The sequence below is a fragment of the Callithrix jacchus genome, chromosome 11 (genome assembly GCF_049354715.1).
Source record: "Callithrix jacchus isolate 240 chromosome 11, calJac240_pri, whole genome shotgun sequence".
In the NCBI taxonomy this organism is placed as follows: domain Eukaryota; kingdom Metazoa; phylum Chordata; class Mammalia; order Primates; family Cebidae; genus Callithrix; species Callithrix jacchus.
The window spans coordinates 51696589-51716103 of record NC_133512.1 but is presented as its reverse complement, the minus strand read 5'-3'; the positions used below and the strand labels follow the sequence as shown (position 1 = coordinate 51716103).

The 19515-nt window shown below is 40.3% G+C and overlaps 1 pseudogene; it reads right to left on the bottom strand.

Annotated features, from left to right (window-relative positions):
* Positions 1–3036: 3036 nt before the first annotated feature.
* LOC144578232 (zinc finger protein 655-like) overlaps positions 3037–19515 on the bottom strand; it is a 94990-nt pseudogene continuing 78511 nt past the window's right edge.

Below are 19515 nucleotides of genomic sequence, written 5' to 3'. Positions count from 1 at the left end.
GGTACAAGTCTTTTATTTTTTTATATGTGTATTGAGAATATTTTTCTTCACATATCATTCTCTTTAATGGTGACTTTTTTCAACTTTTGTTCCCTAACTTTAACATGCCCCAATTTATCAACTGTTAACTATCTAGGTGCCCATCAATAGTAAAATGGATAAATAAGTTGCAGTTTACTCAATCAACGAAACACTATAAAACAATGAAAATGAACAAATCACAACTACCTGCAACAAATATGAGTGACTCTCATGTAACATTGAGGGAAGGAAGCTAGCATAGGAGTATATATTATTTTAATTTTTTTTTTTGTTTGTTTCAAAAACAAAACTAAACCATGATGTTAGAAGTTAGGATGTTGACAACTTTCTCTGGGCTTGTAGTAGTTAGGGGTCCTAATGGCTCTCTTGAGCTGCTGGTGAGAATCTGTTTCTGGTTTCAAGACTGGTGGTTACTCAGTCTTGCTCAGTTTGAGAAAATTTATCTAGCTTCACATTTATGATACATGTTTACCTCAATAAAAAGTTTACCAAAATAAAGGTACATATACCTGAGCCTCAACAGCTGGACATCCATGTTTCTTAGTGATTCAAATGGGCAGCCAGGGCAAGGACCTTTGATCAATATTCTGATCACAAATATGTTTGCAAATATAAGGAATGGAAACCTATTTCTTGAAAAATGTCTGTGGTTTATGGGAAACATTAAAATGGTGGTATTCTGGAGTTGGTTTTTTCTTTGACATTGCAATTTGGACTCTTACAATGTTGTTTTGTGCAATTATGAAAATCCTGTGAATTACACTTCTCTGTGCTCTCATTTGTCAATATTGTCCATTTTCTGCAAAGAAATACTTGCTTGCACATCTAGAAGTGTGGCAAGAGGGAGGAGGGACAGAAGCTATGAGGAAGTGAGAAAATAAGTGCTGGCTTTCCTCCATCTTGTTCTACTCTGATTTGTTCCAGCCCATAGCCAAGCATCCTCCTCTGACCAGATAGAGGGACACAGTGGTGATGTACATTTGCCAGGAAGGCAGAGACCACTGTTTATGAGCTCTGCAAATTACTGTAGCAGAGTATGATCCTGAAGAACAGAAGAGACAGAGGAAGCTTCCAGCCACAGCTTTCTCCTCCACTTTCTCTCTGCCCTCTCATGCCCTCCTTGTCTGGCAATTTGAATACAGACTAGACATTTCATTATTTGTTACAAGGACTTATGAACAGTGATATGGAATCCAATGTTGTTGGGCAGATTCTAGTTTAGACTAGATGTTGGAGAATAGGGGAGGAGACATAAGAAAGGAGGATGAGGTGTTAATGCTATATGTAGTTTTGAGCGAGAAAGAAATGTGACTCTGGATGATGAAGGTCTCGGCTAAAGGGGTCTGTTTTTCAGACAGACAAAGAGCCTCTGTGATATTGTGAAATATATATTTGGTATCTGTCCCCTTTCTTGGCATACAACTTTTAAAATACTTGGAATCTCCAAAGAGTTTTTTTTTTGTATGCAAATGTTGACTGCTAGATTCGGGATGGGACTGGTCACCAAAAGAGGCATGATCACATGGTTGGGACTTTCAGCCCCATCCTCCAGCCTTCTAGGGAGGGAAGAGGGGCTGAAGGTCAAGTTGATCACCAATGGCCAATAGTTTAATCAATCATGCCTATGTAATGAAGCCTCCATAAAAACTCAAAAGGGCAGAGTTCAGAGAGCTGAACGTGATGGAGGCTGATAGGGAGGTGAACAAGAATTTATTTATATGCCAGGAAGATGGAACATCCCAACTACACAGGGGTAGAAACTCCTGTGCTTGGGACCCTTGCAGACTCCATCCTATGTACATCTTCTCTGGCTGCTTGTTTGTATCTTTTAAAAGAGGCCAGGTGTTGTGGCTCACACCTATAATCCCAGTAACATTTTGGGAGGCCGAGGTGGGAGTGTCATATGAGCCCAAAAGTTCAAGACCAGCCCAGCCAACGTAGTAAGACTCCATCTCTACAAAAAATAGAAGAAATTATCCAGACATGGTGGCATGAGCCTGTAATCTTAGCTACTGGAAAGGCTGAGGCAAGAGGATCACTTGAGCCCAGGAGTTCAAGGTTACAGTGAACTCTGATCATACTGCTACACTCAGCCTGGACACATGCTCAAGACCTCGTCTTTAAAACAAGCAAACAAACAAAAAACAGAAACTCTTTTAAAATCAACCAGTAAGCATAAGTATACTTACTTTCCTGAGTCTGGTGAGCTGCTTTAGCACATTACTTACGACCAAAGAGGGGACTGTAAGAACTCCAACTTGAAGGTATACACCCTTTGTGAAATTATTTGTAATATCCAAGGGGCAAGATTATATTACTCCCAATGTCACAGTGGGTGTACACCCTCCATGATATTATTCATAATACCCAAGGGGGGAGATGATATTACTCATAGTATGGCAAATACCCTGTGTGTACACCCTCTTTGATATTCTTCATACTACCCAAGGCAGGAGATGGTATTACTCCTAATATCATAAACACACTGTGTGTACACCCTCTGTGATATTCTTCATAATACCCAAGGGAAGAGGTGATATTACATCCAATATCCTAAACACCCTGTGTGTACAACCTCTGTAATCTTCTTTGTAATATCCAAGTTGGGAGATGATGTTATTCCTAATATTGCAAGGGGTATACAACCCCTGTGATATTGTTTATAATATCAAAAGTGGAGATTATGTTACTTCTAATTTCGCAGGGGGGTTACACCCTCTGTGATATTCTTCCTAATATCCAAGGGGGGAGATGATGTTACTCCTAATATCGTAGTGGGTGTACATCCTCAGTGAAATTCTTTGTAATGTTTAATGCTAATACCTTTTCTACATTCATCACATTCAGAGGGTTTTTCCCTGATGCTGAGTAACGGCTGAGTTATGATGGAAGGCTTTACCACATGCAGTACGTACGTGATTTCTCCCTGGTATGAACTCTCAGATGTTGAATGAAGCCTGAATTTGATTAAATGTCTTCCCACCTTCATTACACTCACAAGTTCTCTTTGGTATGAATGCTCTGATGTTGAACCAGGTGTGCTCTCTGACTTGAGTTCTTTTCCTATATACATCACAATCAAAGACTTTCTGTCTGGTGAGAACTTCTTGTTGCAGGATAAGATCTGAGTTATGACCGAAACTGCCCATACTCATTACGTTCATATGATGTATCTTTCCTATGCATTTTTTGATGCTGAATAAGGCATGAAGTTTGACTGAAAGAGTTTCTACATTCATTACATTCATGCAGTTTCTCTCCTGTGTAAATTTTTCAATGCTGAATAAGATGCGAATTCAATGTGATATCTTTTCATTCATTTTATGCATAGGGCTTTTCTCTGAAATGAATTCTTTGTTTAATATAGGCCAATCCATATTCATCATATGCGTAGGATTTCCTCTCATGGTGGACCCTCTGATGTTCAAGTAAGTATGAAGCATGGCAGAAGTCACTGCCACATATAGTACACGTAAAGGGCATTTCTTTGTGAATTTTCTGATGTGAAGTAGGATGGACACTATGACTGAAGACCCTTTTACAACTGCTGCATCTGTAAGCTTTGGCTCTGATGTGAATTTTCTTGTGCTGAATTATGCCTGAGCTTGGACTACAGGATTTTTCAGATGCTTCACAGAATTTATCAGATGCTTCACATTTGTAAATTTTTTCTCTTGTGTGTATTATTTTATGTTGACTAAGACTTGAGCTCTGACTCCAAGACTTTCACATTCTTTATATTTGTAGGGCTTCTCTCTGGTATGAATTCTCTTATGTCTAGTAAGGGCTGAGCTCTAACAGAAAATTTTCCCATATACATCACATTTATAGGATTTCTCAGTGTTAGGGATGCTGTCCCATTTATTAAGGTGGAAGAGATCCATTAAGCTTTCCTTACATTCACTACTCTGAAAATCCTGTGTTAGATTTATGTGTTCATGTTTACCAGAGGCTGAATTCTGGTTGAAGCTCATGTCATGCTTGTCATTATCATCAGCATTCTGTATTCTAAGAACTCTCTGATCTGCATCAATAGTAGAGTCCAGACTGAAGCTTCTTTCAGGTTCATTGCATTCATTGTTCTCATTGGTGAAGATTTCCTTGTTGATTGCTATTCACCTAAACTCTCTCTCCAGGTACAAAAATTTCCTTAGAATTTCCTGAAGCCTTTCTAATCTGTCCTCAGACTTATACACTTCTCTAGTCTCAGGAACTTGGGTAATATCCTGTTTGAGTCTTCCCACTCTCACTTTTTATGAATGTACTTCTTCCAAAATTTTCTGCTTAGGAATCAACAGCTTGTTCTCTTCTCTGGTCTCTCCATCCGATACAATATATAAATAGAAATTGCAAATGTAATCTGTACCTTGTGCTTAGGAAAAGAAAACTCAGATGAGAAAACTAAACAGTTTGGTAGCTACAAGGACAAGAAAAGTTTATTTACTCTGAAAAACAGGCACAAAAATCTCAACAGCGGAATTAAGGGCATGAAATGGAGCAGTGAGGTAAAACAGTGGACATGTTCAGCAGAGTAAGAAGACAACAGTTACTACTATTGATGCAGATCAGAGAGTTCTTAGAATACAGAATACTGATGATAATGATAAGTACAACATGAGCTTCCACCAGAATTCACCCTGACAACAGTTAAGGAGAAAATAGGGAAACAGTTTAAAAGAATTTTAGATAAACAACTTGATTAGGGTTCTAGTATAACATGTGCAAGGGTACTAAACAAATGAAAAGGGTCAACCTAACTGAAGGGAAAAGGAAAGAACCATCCATGTTGGGACACACATAGAGCTCTTCCTTCTGAGTGCCAAAGCAGCTACAACTTGACTCAGCGATTGAGCTTTACTTCCCTACTAATTCCATCTGATTGATCTGCCTTACTCACCTGAGCAGTTATCTCTTAAGACTTCTCTAGTCTTAGTTTCCAGACCAAAGACCTGGAGATCCTGTTCCAGGTGGGAGACCCCATCAGGCTTGGAAATTGGAAATCCTGCTGATAGAGAAGGAGATGGGATGTGGCGATGTATCCCCAGAAGCTACACCAGCCACTTTTTCTTTTAACTAATAATTAAGAGAGAGAGAAGGCAAATTCTGAGAAGACATTAATTAGGAAGGCCTGGAGAGTGAAGAGGGCAAAGATCTTCTACAAGGAGCTCAGATTTGTGCTCTAGAAAGATGTGTGTTAAGGGGCAAGTTGATAACTTGGGAGCAGAAGGATTCATTTAAACATTATTCAGACAACAGAATGTGTGCATGGGTTTGTCTTCACAGAAGTTATCATTGTCACTCTTCATCTGTTACCTAAAGATCAATCTTTGGATTAGGTCTGGTCTACAAGTATCAAAATGGAGGTCATCAAAATATAATTCTGCAGGACTGGAGAAAAGTGAAACTCAAGCACCTGCTGCTTGGTTAGCTAACCTGTAGCAAGAGAATCCGTAAAAACTGAATAAATATACTAAGGACCAATCTCAAGAAACATAAATAATAATAATAATGAAGAAAACAAAGACTAATGTACAAATTATTACCCATTAGGAGTATAGCATTTATTCAAGAAACATTTATGGAGTGCCTCCTTTATGCAAAGTATGCAGGGGATAAAGAGGGCAAGCAAGGTCCCTTCCCTCGAGGACCTCAAAGACCTCACACTCTACACAGAGACAGCTCTAAACAATTAACTACGATAAAATAGAGAGGAAAGTGCAATTAAAGTGCATCTTCACATAAAACGGTCTTTCTATGGCTTGCATGATGAAATGCTTGGACCTAAATCTCTTTTGAAGCTGAAGCAATAGGCTCTCCACTTCCAAGGAGACCGAATTTTAATACTGTTAGTATCAAAGGGCAGTTTTTAACCCAGAAAACTAATAGCACACATACAAGATCTAGCTCAAGCCCCTCATCTCTAAAAATCTTTCTCTCCATTTACTGAATGTCTACAAAATTTATTAGTTGTTCTTCTTATCCTGACATGTCACATATAGTGGTGTTTACATAGATTTTTTTAGAGTGGTTTCAGGTATTATCATTCATACTTGATTTTTAACTCGTTGATAGAAGAGACCATGTATCTTGTATCTTGCACTTCTTTTGATTCATTTACTTAACAGCTACTTATTTAGTGCCAACTCTGTGCCCAAGTATCAATGTATTAACAGCTACCCAATTTTATAAAAAGGGCATTGGGGCTGGAAAACATGAAGAACTGACAGCTACCCTGAAGATTCCACGTGAGAGCAAGGAGATCAGAACAGATAGAAGAAAGTCTGCAATATCAGGAGTAATATCATCCTCACCCGTGTAAATATTATTAACAATATCAGAGGGGAGTGTACAATCCTTGTGATTTTGGGAGTAATATCATCATCTCCTGCCTAGATATTTGATCCTTATAACTACCTCTGAGACGTGTGCTAAAGACTTCCCACTTGGCCAGGTGCAGTGGCTTATGCCTGTAATCCCAGCACTTTGAGAGGCTGAGGTGGGCAGATCATCCAAGATCAGGAGTTTCAGACCAGCCTGGACAACATGGTGAAACCCCATCTCTACTAAAATACCAAAATTAGCTTGGCATGGTGGTGCATGCCTGTGATCAATCCCAGCTACTCGGGAGGCTGGGGCCGGAAAATCACTTGAACCTGGAGGCTGAGTTTGCAGTGAGCCAAGATCATGTCACTGCACTCCACCTGGGTGACGGAGTAAGAGTTCATCTCAAAAAAAAAAAAAAATATATTCACACTTTACATGGGTGATTAAACTGAAAAGCAAAGAGGTCCAAGTAACCTATCGAAGCCCAAGCAGCTAGTAAATGGAAGAGCAAGGATTTGAACCCTGCCATTCAGAACCCAGAGCCAGAGCCCTTGGCCATATTGTCATACTGCCTTCCTTCTTATTACAGAAGTGCACATAGTAGCCATTCCATTAAAAATGTAGTAAATGAATGTTTATGGCAGTGCTCAGATAGCTCCTCATTCCTTCCAAAGTAGCAAAGCCGGCATAAAAAGTAAGATGAGCTACATAACTTAAAAACATTTACATAAATCTCTACATATTAGAAATTTAACACACAAAATGATACACATTATGGAAGAACACAAACAAAAAGATGTTAAACATTTGAGAATGGTTACATATAGAGGGTTGTGGATAAACAGGAATAGACAAAACAAGAGAGGCCTCGCAACATCACATAGACATATAATGATAATGTGCCATGAACTGAAAAATATAATTATTTGGCACCCTGCACCTGAGGTCTTAGCACCTGAGCCCATGTCTCCAGAGCTGAGGAGCAGAGTCAGATGCCAGGCTCCTCCCCCACAGAGGTCTCCCACCATTCTAAACTCACAGGGTTCAAGATGGGATGAGATTTAAATTTATACGAAAATACTTAGAAATATTTTCAAATTATTTCTTACTATTGCTATATTTATCACACAAAAATATGAATACGTAACCATTTTTAGGTGAGGCTAGTGCAAAAGAATGGACCTTCTAATCAAAACTCCGTAAATAAAAATGTTAAATGCTTTCTTGGTTCTCTCCCTGGCAATGATTTTTAAATATATCTTCATATATTAGGAATCTGCAGCTCTGCAGTGTGGCCCACACATCTGGATAGTGTGTGTATGTATAAGTGTGTTTGTGTGTGTTTGCTTTTTTAAAAACTTAATTGATTTTTTTTTTTTTTAGAGATAGGGTCTCACTATGTTGTTCAGGATAGTCTTGAACTCTGGAACTCAAGTGACTATTTTCCCTCTGTCTCTGGAGTAGCTGGGACCACAGGTATGCACCGTCAGGCTGAGCTTGGATTGTTTTTTTTTTTTGTTTGTTTGTTATTGTTTCTTTCTTTTTTCCTTTTTTTTTTTTTCCTTTGGAGAAGACACTTGTTCTGTTACCCAGACTGGAGTGCAGTGTCTTCTGCTGCCTTTTGAATTTGTTTGCTCTTGCTTCTCTAGTTCTTTTAATTGTGATGTTAGGATGTCAATTTTAAATCTTTCCTGCTTTCTCCTATGGGCATTTAGTGATATAAATTTCCCTCTAAACACTGCTTTAGCTGTGTGTCCCAGAGATTTGGGCATGCTGTGTCTTTGTTCTCATTGGTTTCAAAGAACTTTTTTATTTCTGCCTTAATTTCATTATTTACCCAGTAGTCATTCAGGAGCAGGTTTGTTCAGTTTCCATATAGTCGTGCAGTTTTGAGTGACTTTCTTAATCATGAGTTCTAATTTGATACCCTGTGGTCTGAGAGACTGTTTGTTATGATTTCCATTCTTTTGCATTTGCTGATGAGTGTTTTACTTCCAATTATGTGGTCAATTTTAGAATAAGTGCGATACGGTTGCTGAGAAGAATGTATATTCTGATGGAGAGTTCCTCAGATGTCTATTAGGTCTGCTGGTCCAGAACTGAGTTCAAGTCCTGAATATTCTTGTTGATTTTCTGTCTCATTAATCTGTCTAATATTGACAGTGAGGTAGAAAATTCTCCTATTATTATCATGTGGGAGTCTAAGTCTCTTTGTAGGTTTCTAAGAACTTGCTTTATGAATCTGGGTGCTCCTGTATTGGGTGCCTATATATTTAGGATAGTTAACTCTTCTTGTTGCTTTACCATTATGTAATGCCCTTCTTTGTCTTTTTTGAACTTTGTTGGTTAAAGTCCATTTTATCAGAGACTAGGATTGCAACCCCTCCTTTTTTTTTTTTTTTTTTTTGCTTTCCATTTGCTTGGTAAATATTCCTCTATCCCTTTATTTTGAGCCTATATGAATCTTTGCACATGAGATAGGTCTCCTGAATACAGCAAACCAATGGGTCTTGACTCTTTATCCAATTTTCTAGTCTATGTCTTTTACTTAGGGCATTTAGCCCATTTATATTTAAAGTTAATATTGTTGTGTATGAATTTTATCCTGTCATTATGATGGTTATTTTGCCTGTTATTTGATGCAGTTCCTTCATTGTGTTGATGGTCTTTACAAGTTGGTGTGTCTTTGCAGTGGTTGGTACCAGTTGTTCCTTTCCATGCTTAGTGCTTCCTTCAGGAGGTCTTGTAAGGCAGGCCTAGTGGTGACAGACTCTCTCAGCATTTGCTTGTCTCTAAAAGATTTTATTTCTCCTTCACTTGTGAAGCTTAGTTTGGCTGGATATGAAATTCTGGGTTGAAAATTTTTTCTGTAAGAATGTTGAATATCAGCCCCCACTCTCTTCTGGTTTGTAGGGTTTCTGCAGAGAGATCCACTGTTAGTCTGATGGGCTAAGTCTGATATTTTTTCTTTCATTTCAACCTTGGTGAATCTGATGATTATGTGTCTTGGGGTTGCTCTTCTTGAGGAGTATCTTTGTGTTGTTCTCTGTATTTCCTGAATTTGAATGTTGACCTGTCTTGCAATGTTGGGGAATTTCTTCTAGATAATATCCTGAAGAGTGTTTTTCAACTTGGTTCTCCCTGTCACTTTCAGGTACACCAGTTAAATGTAGGTGTGGTCTTTTCACATAGTCCCATATTTCTTGGAGGCTCTGTTAATTCCTTTTTATTTTTTTTCCTCTAATCTTGTCTTCATGCTTTATTTCATTAAGTTTATCTTCAATTTCTGATATCTTTTCTTCCACTGATCAATTCAGCTAGTGATATTTGTGTATGCTTCACAAAGTTCATCACTGTGTTTTTCAGCTCCATCAGGTCATTTATGTTCTTCTCTAAACTAGTTATTCTAGTTAGCAATTCACCTAACCTTTTTTCAAAGTTCTTAGCTTCCTTGCATTGGGTTAGAACATGCTCCTTTAGCTCAGAGAAGTCTGTCATTACCCACCTTCTGAAGCCTACTTCTGTCAATTCATCAACTTCATTTTCTGTCCCATTTACTGTCCCATTTACTTCCCTTGCTGATGAGGAGTTGTGATTCTTTGGAGGAGAAAAAGCATTCTGGTTTTTGGAATATTCAGACTTTTTACACTGGTTTTTTTCTCACCTTTGTGGAGTTATCTACCTTTGATCTTTTATGCTAGTCACCTTCATATGGGAATTTTGTGTGGATGTTCTTTTTGTTTATATTGATGCTATTCCCTTCTGTTTATTAGTTTTCCTTCAAACAGTCAGGCTCCTCTGCTGCAGGTCTGCTGGAATTTGCTAGAGGTCTCATCCAGACACTGTTTGCCTTGGTATCACCAGCAGAGACTGCAGAACAGCAAAAATTGCTGCCTGTTTCTTCCTCTGGGAGCTTCATCCCAGAGGGGCACTCACCAAATGCTAGCTGGAGCTCTCCTGTATGAGGTGTCTGTTGACTCCTGCTGGGAGGTGTCTCCCATTGAGAAGGCACAGGGGTCAGAGACTCACTTGAGGAGGCAGTCTGTCCCTTAGCAGACCTTGAGTGTTGTTCTGGGAGATCTGCTGCTCTCTTCAGAGCTGGCAGGCAGGAATATTTAAGTCTGCTGAAGCTGTGCCCACAGCTGCCCCTTCACCCAGGTACTCTGTCCCAGGGAGATGGGAATTTTATCTATAAGCCTTTGGCTGGGGCTGCTGCCTTTCTTTTAGAGATCCCCTGCCCAGAGAGGAGGAATCTAGCGAGGCAGTCTGGCTACAGTGGCTTTGCTGAGCTGTGGTGGACCCTACCCATTTTGAACGTCTCGGCAGTTTTGTTTACACTATGAGAGGAAAACCACCTACTCAAGCCTTAGTAATGGTGGACGCCCCTCCCCCCACCAAGCTGGGGTATCCAGGTTGACTTCAGACTACTGTGCTGGCAGCAAGAATTTCAAGCAAGTGGATCTTAGCTGACTGGTTTCCATAGGGGTGGGATCCACTGAGCTAGCCCACTTGGCTCCCTGGCTCCTTGGCTCCCTGGCTTTCCAGGGAAATGAATAGTTCTGTCTTGCTGGTGTTCCAGGCACCATTGGGGTATGGAAAAAAACCCTGCAGCTAGCTTGGTATCTGCCCAAAGGGCCACCCAGTTTTGAGCTTGAAATCCAGGGCCCTGGTGGTGTAGCCACCTGAGGGAATTTCCTGGTCTGCGGTTTGCAAATACCATGAAGAAAGCACAGTATCTGGGCCAGAATGCACCATTCCTCATGGCACAGTCCTTTACAGCTCCCTTGGCTAGAGGAGGGAGTTCCCCAATCCTTTGTGCTTCCCAGATGAGATGACACCCCACCCTGCTTCTGCTCACCCTCCATGGGCTGCTCCCACTGTCTAACCAGTCCCAGTTAGATAAGCTGGGTACCTCAGTTGGAAATGCGGAAATCACCCCCCTTCTGTGTTTATCTCACTGGGAGCTGCAGACTGGAGCTATTCCTATTCAACCATCTTGCCAGCCACCTCATTCCTTTTTAAGACTAAATGATATTTCACTGTATGTAGGTGCCAATTTTGTTTATCCATTTATTGACTGACAGACACATGTTTTTGATGATTATGAATAATACCACTATGAACATTCATGTATAAGTTTTGTGTGAATGCATATTTTTGTTTCTCTTGGATACATACCTAGGAGAGTAATTTCTGGGTCATGTGGGAAATCCACATTTAACTTTTTGAGGAATTTAAGTATCTGAATACTTTAAAGCTCCCTGGAAGGAAACGATGCTGGCTCTCTGACTCCCCAGGCTGTCTCTTAAAAAGGTCACGCTCCAGGTCAGGTTTTTGAGAAGTTACTTAAGTTTTGAAAAGCGAGGCATCTTCACTTTGACTTTTTAATGAAAAGATTTATCATAATGATTATTATTTCTTTTTCATCACACCTCTCTCCTTAACTGTATATACTTTGAGAATGACATGATTTACCTCTTTAAGTAAGTAGGCCACATAGCACAGTTATGAGTGCATGCTATAGAGGCAGGCTTCCTAGTTCACATACTGCCTTCCCTACTTACCAGCTGTATAATATTGGAGGCTGGGTATGGTGGCTCACACCTGTAATCCCAGCACTTTGGGAGGTTGAAGAATGTGGATCATGAAGTCAAGAGATTCAGACCATCCTGGCCAACACAGTGAAGCCCTATCTCTACTAAAAATACAAAAACTACCTGGGCATGGTGGCACATGCCTGTAGTCCCAGCTACTAGGGAGGCTGAGGCAGGAGAATCAACTGTGGGAGGCAGAGGTTGCATTGAGCCAAGATCATGCCACTGCACTCCAGCCTGGCAACAGACCAAGACTCCATCTCAATAATAATAACAATAATAATAGTAATAATATTGGGCATGTTACTTAACGGTTTCTCATCTATAAAAATGACATGATGACAATAATGATACTACTTCCTTAGAGTTATCAGAAATTAATACCTGTGAAGTCCAAAGTATGATACCTGGCATAGTCTAAGTATTCTATAAATATTCATTTTCCAACTGCCAGCATTCCATAATGTTTGACAAAGAGTTGGTGCTCCATGAATGTCTGCTAAATGAGATGAATGATAGGAGGACTTACCTAGAGCCAGATTCATCACAGATAAAGTGTTAATAGAATGAACCACTCCTTCCTATTTGTTCCTGGGGAAATTAATCACTCCTTCCTGGTTGCACCTATAGCACTTAGAACATCCAATAGAGCTGACATCTTGGTCTTGGAATATTGTGGCTCTGCTCAGATCTGTGGCTCACAAACAGCTCAAGCTCTTCTTCACCTTTTTATAACTGATACCCAGAACAGGAGCCAAGCACTAAGCAGGTTTGCAAATATTCAATGCAACATCTTGTTGGCACTTGATTGCCAATAAGACAAGTCTTATCTTCTCCAGAAAATAAAATCTATATGTATATTATCCAGAAACCAAGACCACCAAGTTTTATGTACAGTTTTATAATTAGCTAGTAGTATGACATTTGACCATACAGCTACACTCTTTTGTGTTTCCTAAAGTATAATACTGGCCCAGATGAAAATGGGATTTCTTTGGTTCAAAAGTGGTCACAAATCAGCCATTTCATATGATTTGAGCTAATACTTCCAGCCCTCAGGTTCTATGCCCTAAGCAAGTAGTTCTCAAAAGACTCCTGTAGTTGAAGAAGACAAAACACTCCTCAGACAGACTCATACAACATATTGTACACCCAAGCATGAGTGTACTTAACAAGTGTGGGCAACTTTGAAGCACAGCACTAAAGGGAGGGAAATAAGTATTAATTAACAGTCAGGACCACAATCCCATTTAAATTTCAAACAACTTTCAGAAATAGGTAACGCCCCACATTACAAATGAAAGAAACAGATGCCAAATGAATCACTTGTAAACGATACAGAAGTATTAAGTGTGGATCCAGGACTTCCACCTACTCCCAAGTCTATCTGAATATAGAGTCTATGTTCTCCCCACTATGACCCTCTGCTTTTGCTGAGGAAGCCTAACCTACACAGAATGGCCCTGGAAAGAATGACTGAAGGATAAGCAGCCAAGAAAAGAATGGAAAATAATTCATATACTCTAATTTTACTGCAGGAAGCAACTGCAATTTTATTTCAGTTGTACCATTTATTATAAAACACCTCTTCTTGATATCATCCCCACCCCTGACACTGAAGTCTCAAGGGTGACATTAAAAAATCTCTTAGCTGTATCCTTAAGGGTTCAGAATAAAATCCTATACATGATAAGAGGCAGCATAGGTTAACAGCCTACGCTGATTTCTGCTTCTTGGTCACCATACAACTCAGCCTCCTCCTGCCTCAGCTTCTCACTTCTGGAAAAATTAAGAAAATATCAGTAACTAGTATGGAATTTTAAAACATACCTTCCTTTACTTACAGAAAGAAAAAGAGGAGCTAAAAAATTAAATTTCTGGGTTTTTTGTTTTGTTTTGTTTTGTTTTTTTGTTTGTTTTTTGTCCATGCTTGGTTAAAAAGGAATCAGCTAAGGAAACTTGAAAGCAAAAGAGTGATGTAGAAACTACAGATACTTTATTGATAAAAACTTGATGTCTTATTTTGAGTAGACAACGAAATGAAAATGGTGCTAAAACTTGATTAAGTAAAGGCAAAACTGGCAAGGTGTGGTGGCTCATGCCTTGTAATCCAAGCACTTCAGGAGGCCTAGGTGGGTAGATCACTTGAGCCCAGGAGTTTTAGACCAGCTTGGGCTACATGGCAAAACCCACCTATACGAAAAACACAAAAATGAGCCAGGTGTGGTGGTGTGCACCTGTGGTCCCAGCTACTCGGGATGCTGAAGTGGAAAATTGTGCAAGCTGGGAGGTTGAGGCTGTAGTGAGCTGAGATTGCACCATTGCACTCCAGCATAGGTGACAGAATGAGTCCCTGTCTCAAAAAACAAAAACCCCTAATATGATATGAATAAATTCAACTATGTAACTCCTCTGTATGAGTCATGCAATTTTCTTCTTGTGTCATTTCCTTCTTTTCACTATAAAAAACTGAGGACTCTTATTTTGTCGAACTTTGCTAAATCATATTAATAAAATGTATGCCAGTTAAGGTGTGATTATTTTTGTTTTTCTCTTCTTTCTTTGTTCTCCAAAAAGTCATCACAAGAGAGAACAATTTTGCTTTTTTTGAGATAATGACTAAGATTAATGTGGTCTCTTTTACATAAGCTAATACGACAAATTATTTATAATTTTTAAACAAAATTATTAGTCTTTAGAGACAGGGTCTTACTCTGTCACCCACACTGGGTGCAGTGTGGTTACTGCTCACTCCAGCATTGACTTTCCAGGCTCAAGAGATCCTCCTGCCTCAGCTTCCCAAGTAGCTGGGACTATAGGCACACATCACCATATCTGGCCAATTTTTGTATTTTCTGTAGAGACAGAGTCTTACCATGTTACCAAGGTTGATCTGGAATTCCTGGGCTCAAGTGATCTGCCCACCTCAGGCTCCCAAAGTGCTAGGATTACAAGTGTGAGCCACTGTGCCCAACCTATAATATTTTAAATTGTAAAATTAAGGATTAGTAACAGTTTTTAAACCTGAATCTAACATGCAGCTTTATGTCCTGACAACTCCACATGATGTTATGATTATTAAAGGAGTAAATCATGAAAAACACTTAGGACAGTGTCTGGCACAAGCTAAGTGTTGAGGAAATTATTATTATTATTGCATCTTAATGTTCTCAAGCTGTTATTTTTCACCCATCATATTTATTGTAAAATAGAATTTGACCCTGGGAACCAATGATCACATACTTGGTATAACTAATCTCAAATATTTAAATTGACTAAGATTTCTGTGCTTCATTAAGGTAATGTAGGCCTGCAGAGTCTAAGTGGATCAACGGTTTACAATCATTAAAAAAAATAATGAAGCCCACAATGCCAAAACATTTCACAGGACTCCATGTGATTTAAACTATATAAATTGTATTTTGATTTATCCCCTAGCTGAAAAAAATACATAAGGATTAAAAACTACCATAAATCCCCTACTGCTTTGAAACTAATTTGTATTGTTTATAACAATGTTTATTTGAAAATTCATATGTGAGTCATATTCATTCACAAGAGAGTTATGCTTGTAGAATATACTGACTCACTGCCATCTTTAATAGCTTAATGGGCTCCTGGGAGTCCATGGCTAGCCATTAGGAATAATGAGTTAGAAGGGTCAGCAAAACCTTTCTGCAAAGGGCCAGAGAGTAAATATATTAGACACTGCTGGCTAGGTATGTTTCTGTTGAAACAACTCAACTTTACCATTGTAGCAGCGGGCAACATGTAAACAAATGGGTGTAGCTGTGTTCCAATAAGACTTCACTTTTGAAAGCAGATTTGGCCCTAGGGCTGTAGTGGAAGACCCCAGAATTTATTTCTAATTAGTTATAATTTCTAAAATCGTAAACTACTTGTTGCTATGGTTTAGACATGGTTTGTTTGGCTGCACCAAGTCTCATGCTGAAATTTGATCCCCAGGATGAGATGTGGGGCCTGGTAGGAGGTGCTTAGGTCATGGGGGCAGATCCCTCCTGAATGGCTTGGTGCCATTCTCAAGGAGTGGAGTGAGTTCTCATTCTTAGCTCTGAGAAGAACTGATTGTTGAAAAAAGCCGGAGAGAGGACTCAAGATGGTGCTGTGAGAACAACCCAGGATTGGAGCTCTCGTTGAATCCGCAAAGAGGTGAGTCGGAGTTGCATTTCCAGACTGATCTTTGTTGCCCACAGAACGGGGAAACTCCCAAGTGTAAGGGAGACACGGGACGCCAGGCAGTAAATCTGCCTGGCGAAGCCGGCAGCCGGGGCGGCGATGGCCGGCCCTACCCAGCAATCCCCACAGGGCACGCCTGTCCGGGTGCCCTGTTGAACCAGCAACCTGAGACTTGAGAGGGCTGGACTTGAGACTGAACAAGACTTGGACAGTAGGCCAGCCCAGGGGATTGCAGGGACAGAGCGTTCGGGGTACCCAGTGGGACAAACAAAACCGCGATTTCAAACTATCCGGAGCAGACGGTCCGAGACGCTCTGTGGGGGAGGGGCGTCCACCAGTACCGAGGCAACCCGCCCCAACTGAGATACACGCCCACTGCTGACGCAGCCAGCCGTTGCCGAGGCAACCCGTCCCTACTGAGATACATGCCCACTGCTGACGCAGCCGGCCGTTGCCAAGGCAACCCGTCCCTACTGAGATACACGCCCACTGCTGACGCAGCCTGCCGTTGCCGAGGCAACACGCTACAACAAAGAGACTCCGCCGCAGGGCATGGTGGAGACCACAGCAGAGCCTGCAGGAACAGGGCGAATCACACAACAGCAGGGCGGAGACTCGGCAGGCAAACAGTGGCTAGTCTGCCTCCTAGCTGGGCAGGACACCTCAACATCAAAAAATAAAGCCCGAACCCCCCAACACAGAGCATTTGAGAAAAAAAGGGTTTTTTTAATGAGCTCTGTTGCAGCAGAATCAAACATAGCAGCCTAACAGCCCTGAATGAACAACAGAGCTCACAGCTCAGAAATTGAGCTCCTAAAAAGAAGAGACTGTCTCCTCAAGCAGTTCCCTGACCCCTCTATATCCAAAAGACTGACATTTGGTAGGCATCATCCTGGGACAAAGATAGCAGAAAAAGAAACGGGTAGCATCCCTCGCTGTGACACAGCTGCTAGAGGTGCACCCCAGACAAGCAGGGCCTGGAGCGGACCTCAGAAGTCGTACAGCGAAGGGGCTAGGCTAGTAGAAGGAAAACCAAGTAACAGAAATACTTCATCATCAACAATCTGGGTGTCCACTCAGAGACCCAATCGAAAAGTCAGCAAATACGCAGACGACAAGCGGATAAACCCACAAATATGGGAAGAAACCAGTGAAAAAAGGAGGAAAACACCTGAAACCAGAACACCTCACCTCCTAGAAAGGACCAAAACTCCTCACCAGCAAGGGAACATAGCTGGACGGAGAATGACTGTGATGAAATGACGGAATTAGACTTCAGAAGGTGGATAATGAGAAACTTTTGTGAGCTAAAAGAACATGTATTAAATCAATGCAAAGAAACTAAGGAACTTAAAAAAAGATATGAGGAAATGATAACAAGAATGGATAACTTAGGAATATGAACGAATTAAAGGAGCTGAAAAACACAATACGAGAACTTCGCAAAGCATGCACAAGTTTCAATAGCCAAATTAACCAAGCAGAAGAAAGAATATCTGAAGTCGAAGACCAAATCAATGAAATTAAACGAGAAACCAAGATCAGAGAAAAAAGTGCAAAAAGGAATGAACAAAGTCTCCAAGAAATGTGGGACTATGTGAAAAGACCTAACCTACGTTTGATAGGTGTACCAGAAGGGGACGAAGAGAATGAATCCAAGCTGGAAAATACTCTTCAGGACATCATCCAGGAAAACTTCCCCCACCTAGCAAGACAGGCCAACACTCAATTGCAGGAAATACAGAGAACACCACAAAGATATTCTGCAAGAAGAGCAACCCCAAGGCACATAATTGTCAGATTCAACAAGGTTGAAATAAAGGAGAAAATACTAAGGGCAGCCAGAGAGAAAGGTCGGGTCACCCACAAAGGGAAGCCCATCAGACTCACAGCAGATCTCTCGGCAGAAACACTACAAGCCAGAAGAGAGTGGGGGCCAATATTCAACATTCTTAAAGAAAAGAACTTTCAACCCAGAATTTCATATCCAGCCAAACTGAGCTTCAGAAGTGAAGGAAAAATAAAATCCTTTGCGAACAAGCAAGTACTCAGAGATTTTGTCACCACCAGGCCTGCTTTACAAGAGCTCCTAAAAGAGGCACTACACATAGAAAGGAACAACCAGTACCAGCCATTCCAAAATCACACTAAATGCTAAAGAGCATCAACATAATGAAGAATCTACAACAACTAACAGGCAAAACAGCCACTTAGCATCAAAATGGCAGTATCAAATTCACACATAACAATATTAACCCTAAATGTAAATAGACTAAATGCACCAATCAAAAGACGCAGACTGGCAAATTGGATAAAAATCCAAAACCCATCAGTGTGCTGTATCCAGGAAACCCATCTCACATGCAAGGATACACAAAGGCTCAAAATATAGGGATGAAGGAAGATTTACCAAGCTAATGGAGAGCAAAAAAAAGCAGGAGTTGCAATTCTCATCTCTGATAAAATAGACTTTAAAGCAACAAAGATCAAAAGAGACAAAGAAGGCCATTACATAATGGTAAAAGGATCGATAAAACAAGAAGAGCTAACGATCCTAAACATATATGGACCCAATGCAGGAGCATGCAGATACATAAGGCAAGTTCTTAATGACTTACAAAGAGACTTAGACTCCCACACAATAATAGTGGGAGACTTTAACACTCCACTGTCAATATTAGACAGATCAACCAGACAGAAAATCAACAAGGATATCCAGGGCTTGAACTCAGACCTGGAACAAGCAAACCTGATAGACATTTACAGAACTCTCCACCCCAAATCCACAGAATATACATTCTTCTCAGCACCACATCACACCTACTCAAAAATTGACCACATCATTGGAAGTAAAGCACTGCTCAAAAAATGCAAAACAACTGAAATCATAACAAACAGCCTCTCAGACCATAGTGCAATCAAGTTAGAACTCAGAATACAGAAACCAACCCAGAACCGCACAGCTTCATGGAAACTGAACAACTGGCTCTTGAATGTTGACTGGGTAAACAATGAAATGAAGTCAGAAATAAAGAAGTTCTTCGAAACCAATGAGAATGAAGACACAACATGCCAGAATTGGCAACAAAAGCCAAAATAGACAAATGGGACCTAATGAAAATCCACAGCTTCTGCACGGCAAAAGAAACAGTCACTAGAGTGGATCGGCAACCAACAGAATGGGAAAAAATTTTTGCAGTCTACCCATCTGACAAAGGGCTGATATCCAGAATTTACAAAGAACTCAAACGGATTTACAGGAAAAAAACAAACAAGCCCATTCAAAATTGGGCAAAGGATATGAACAGACACTTTACGAAAGAAGACATATATGAGGCCAACAATCATATGAAAAAAT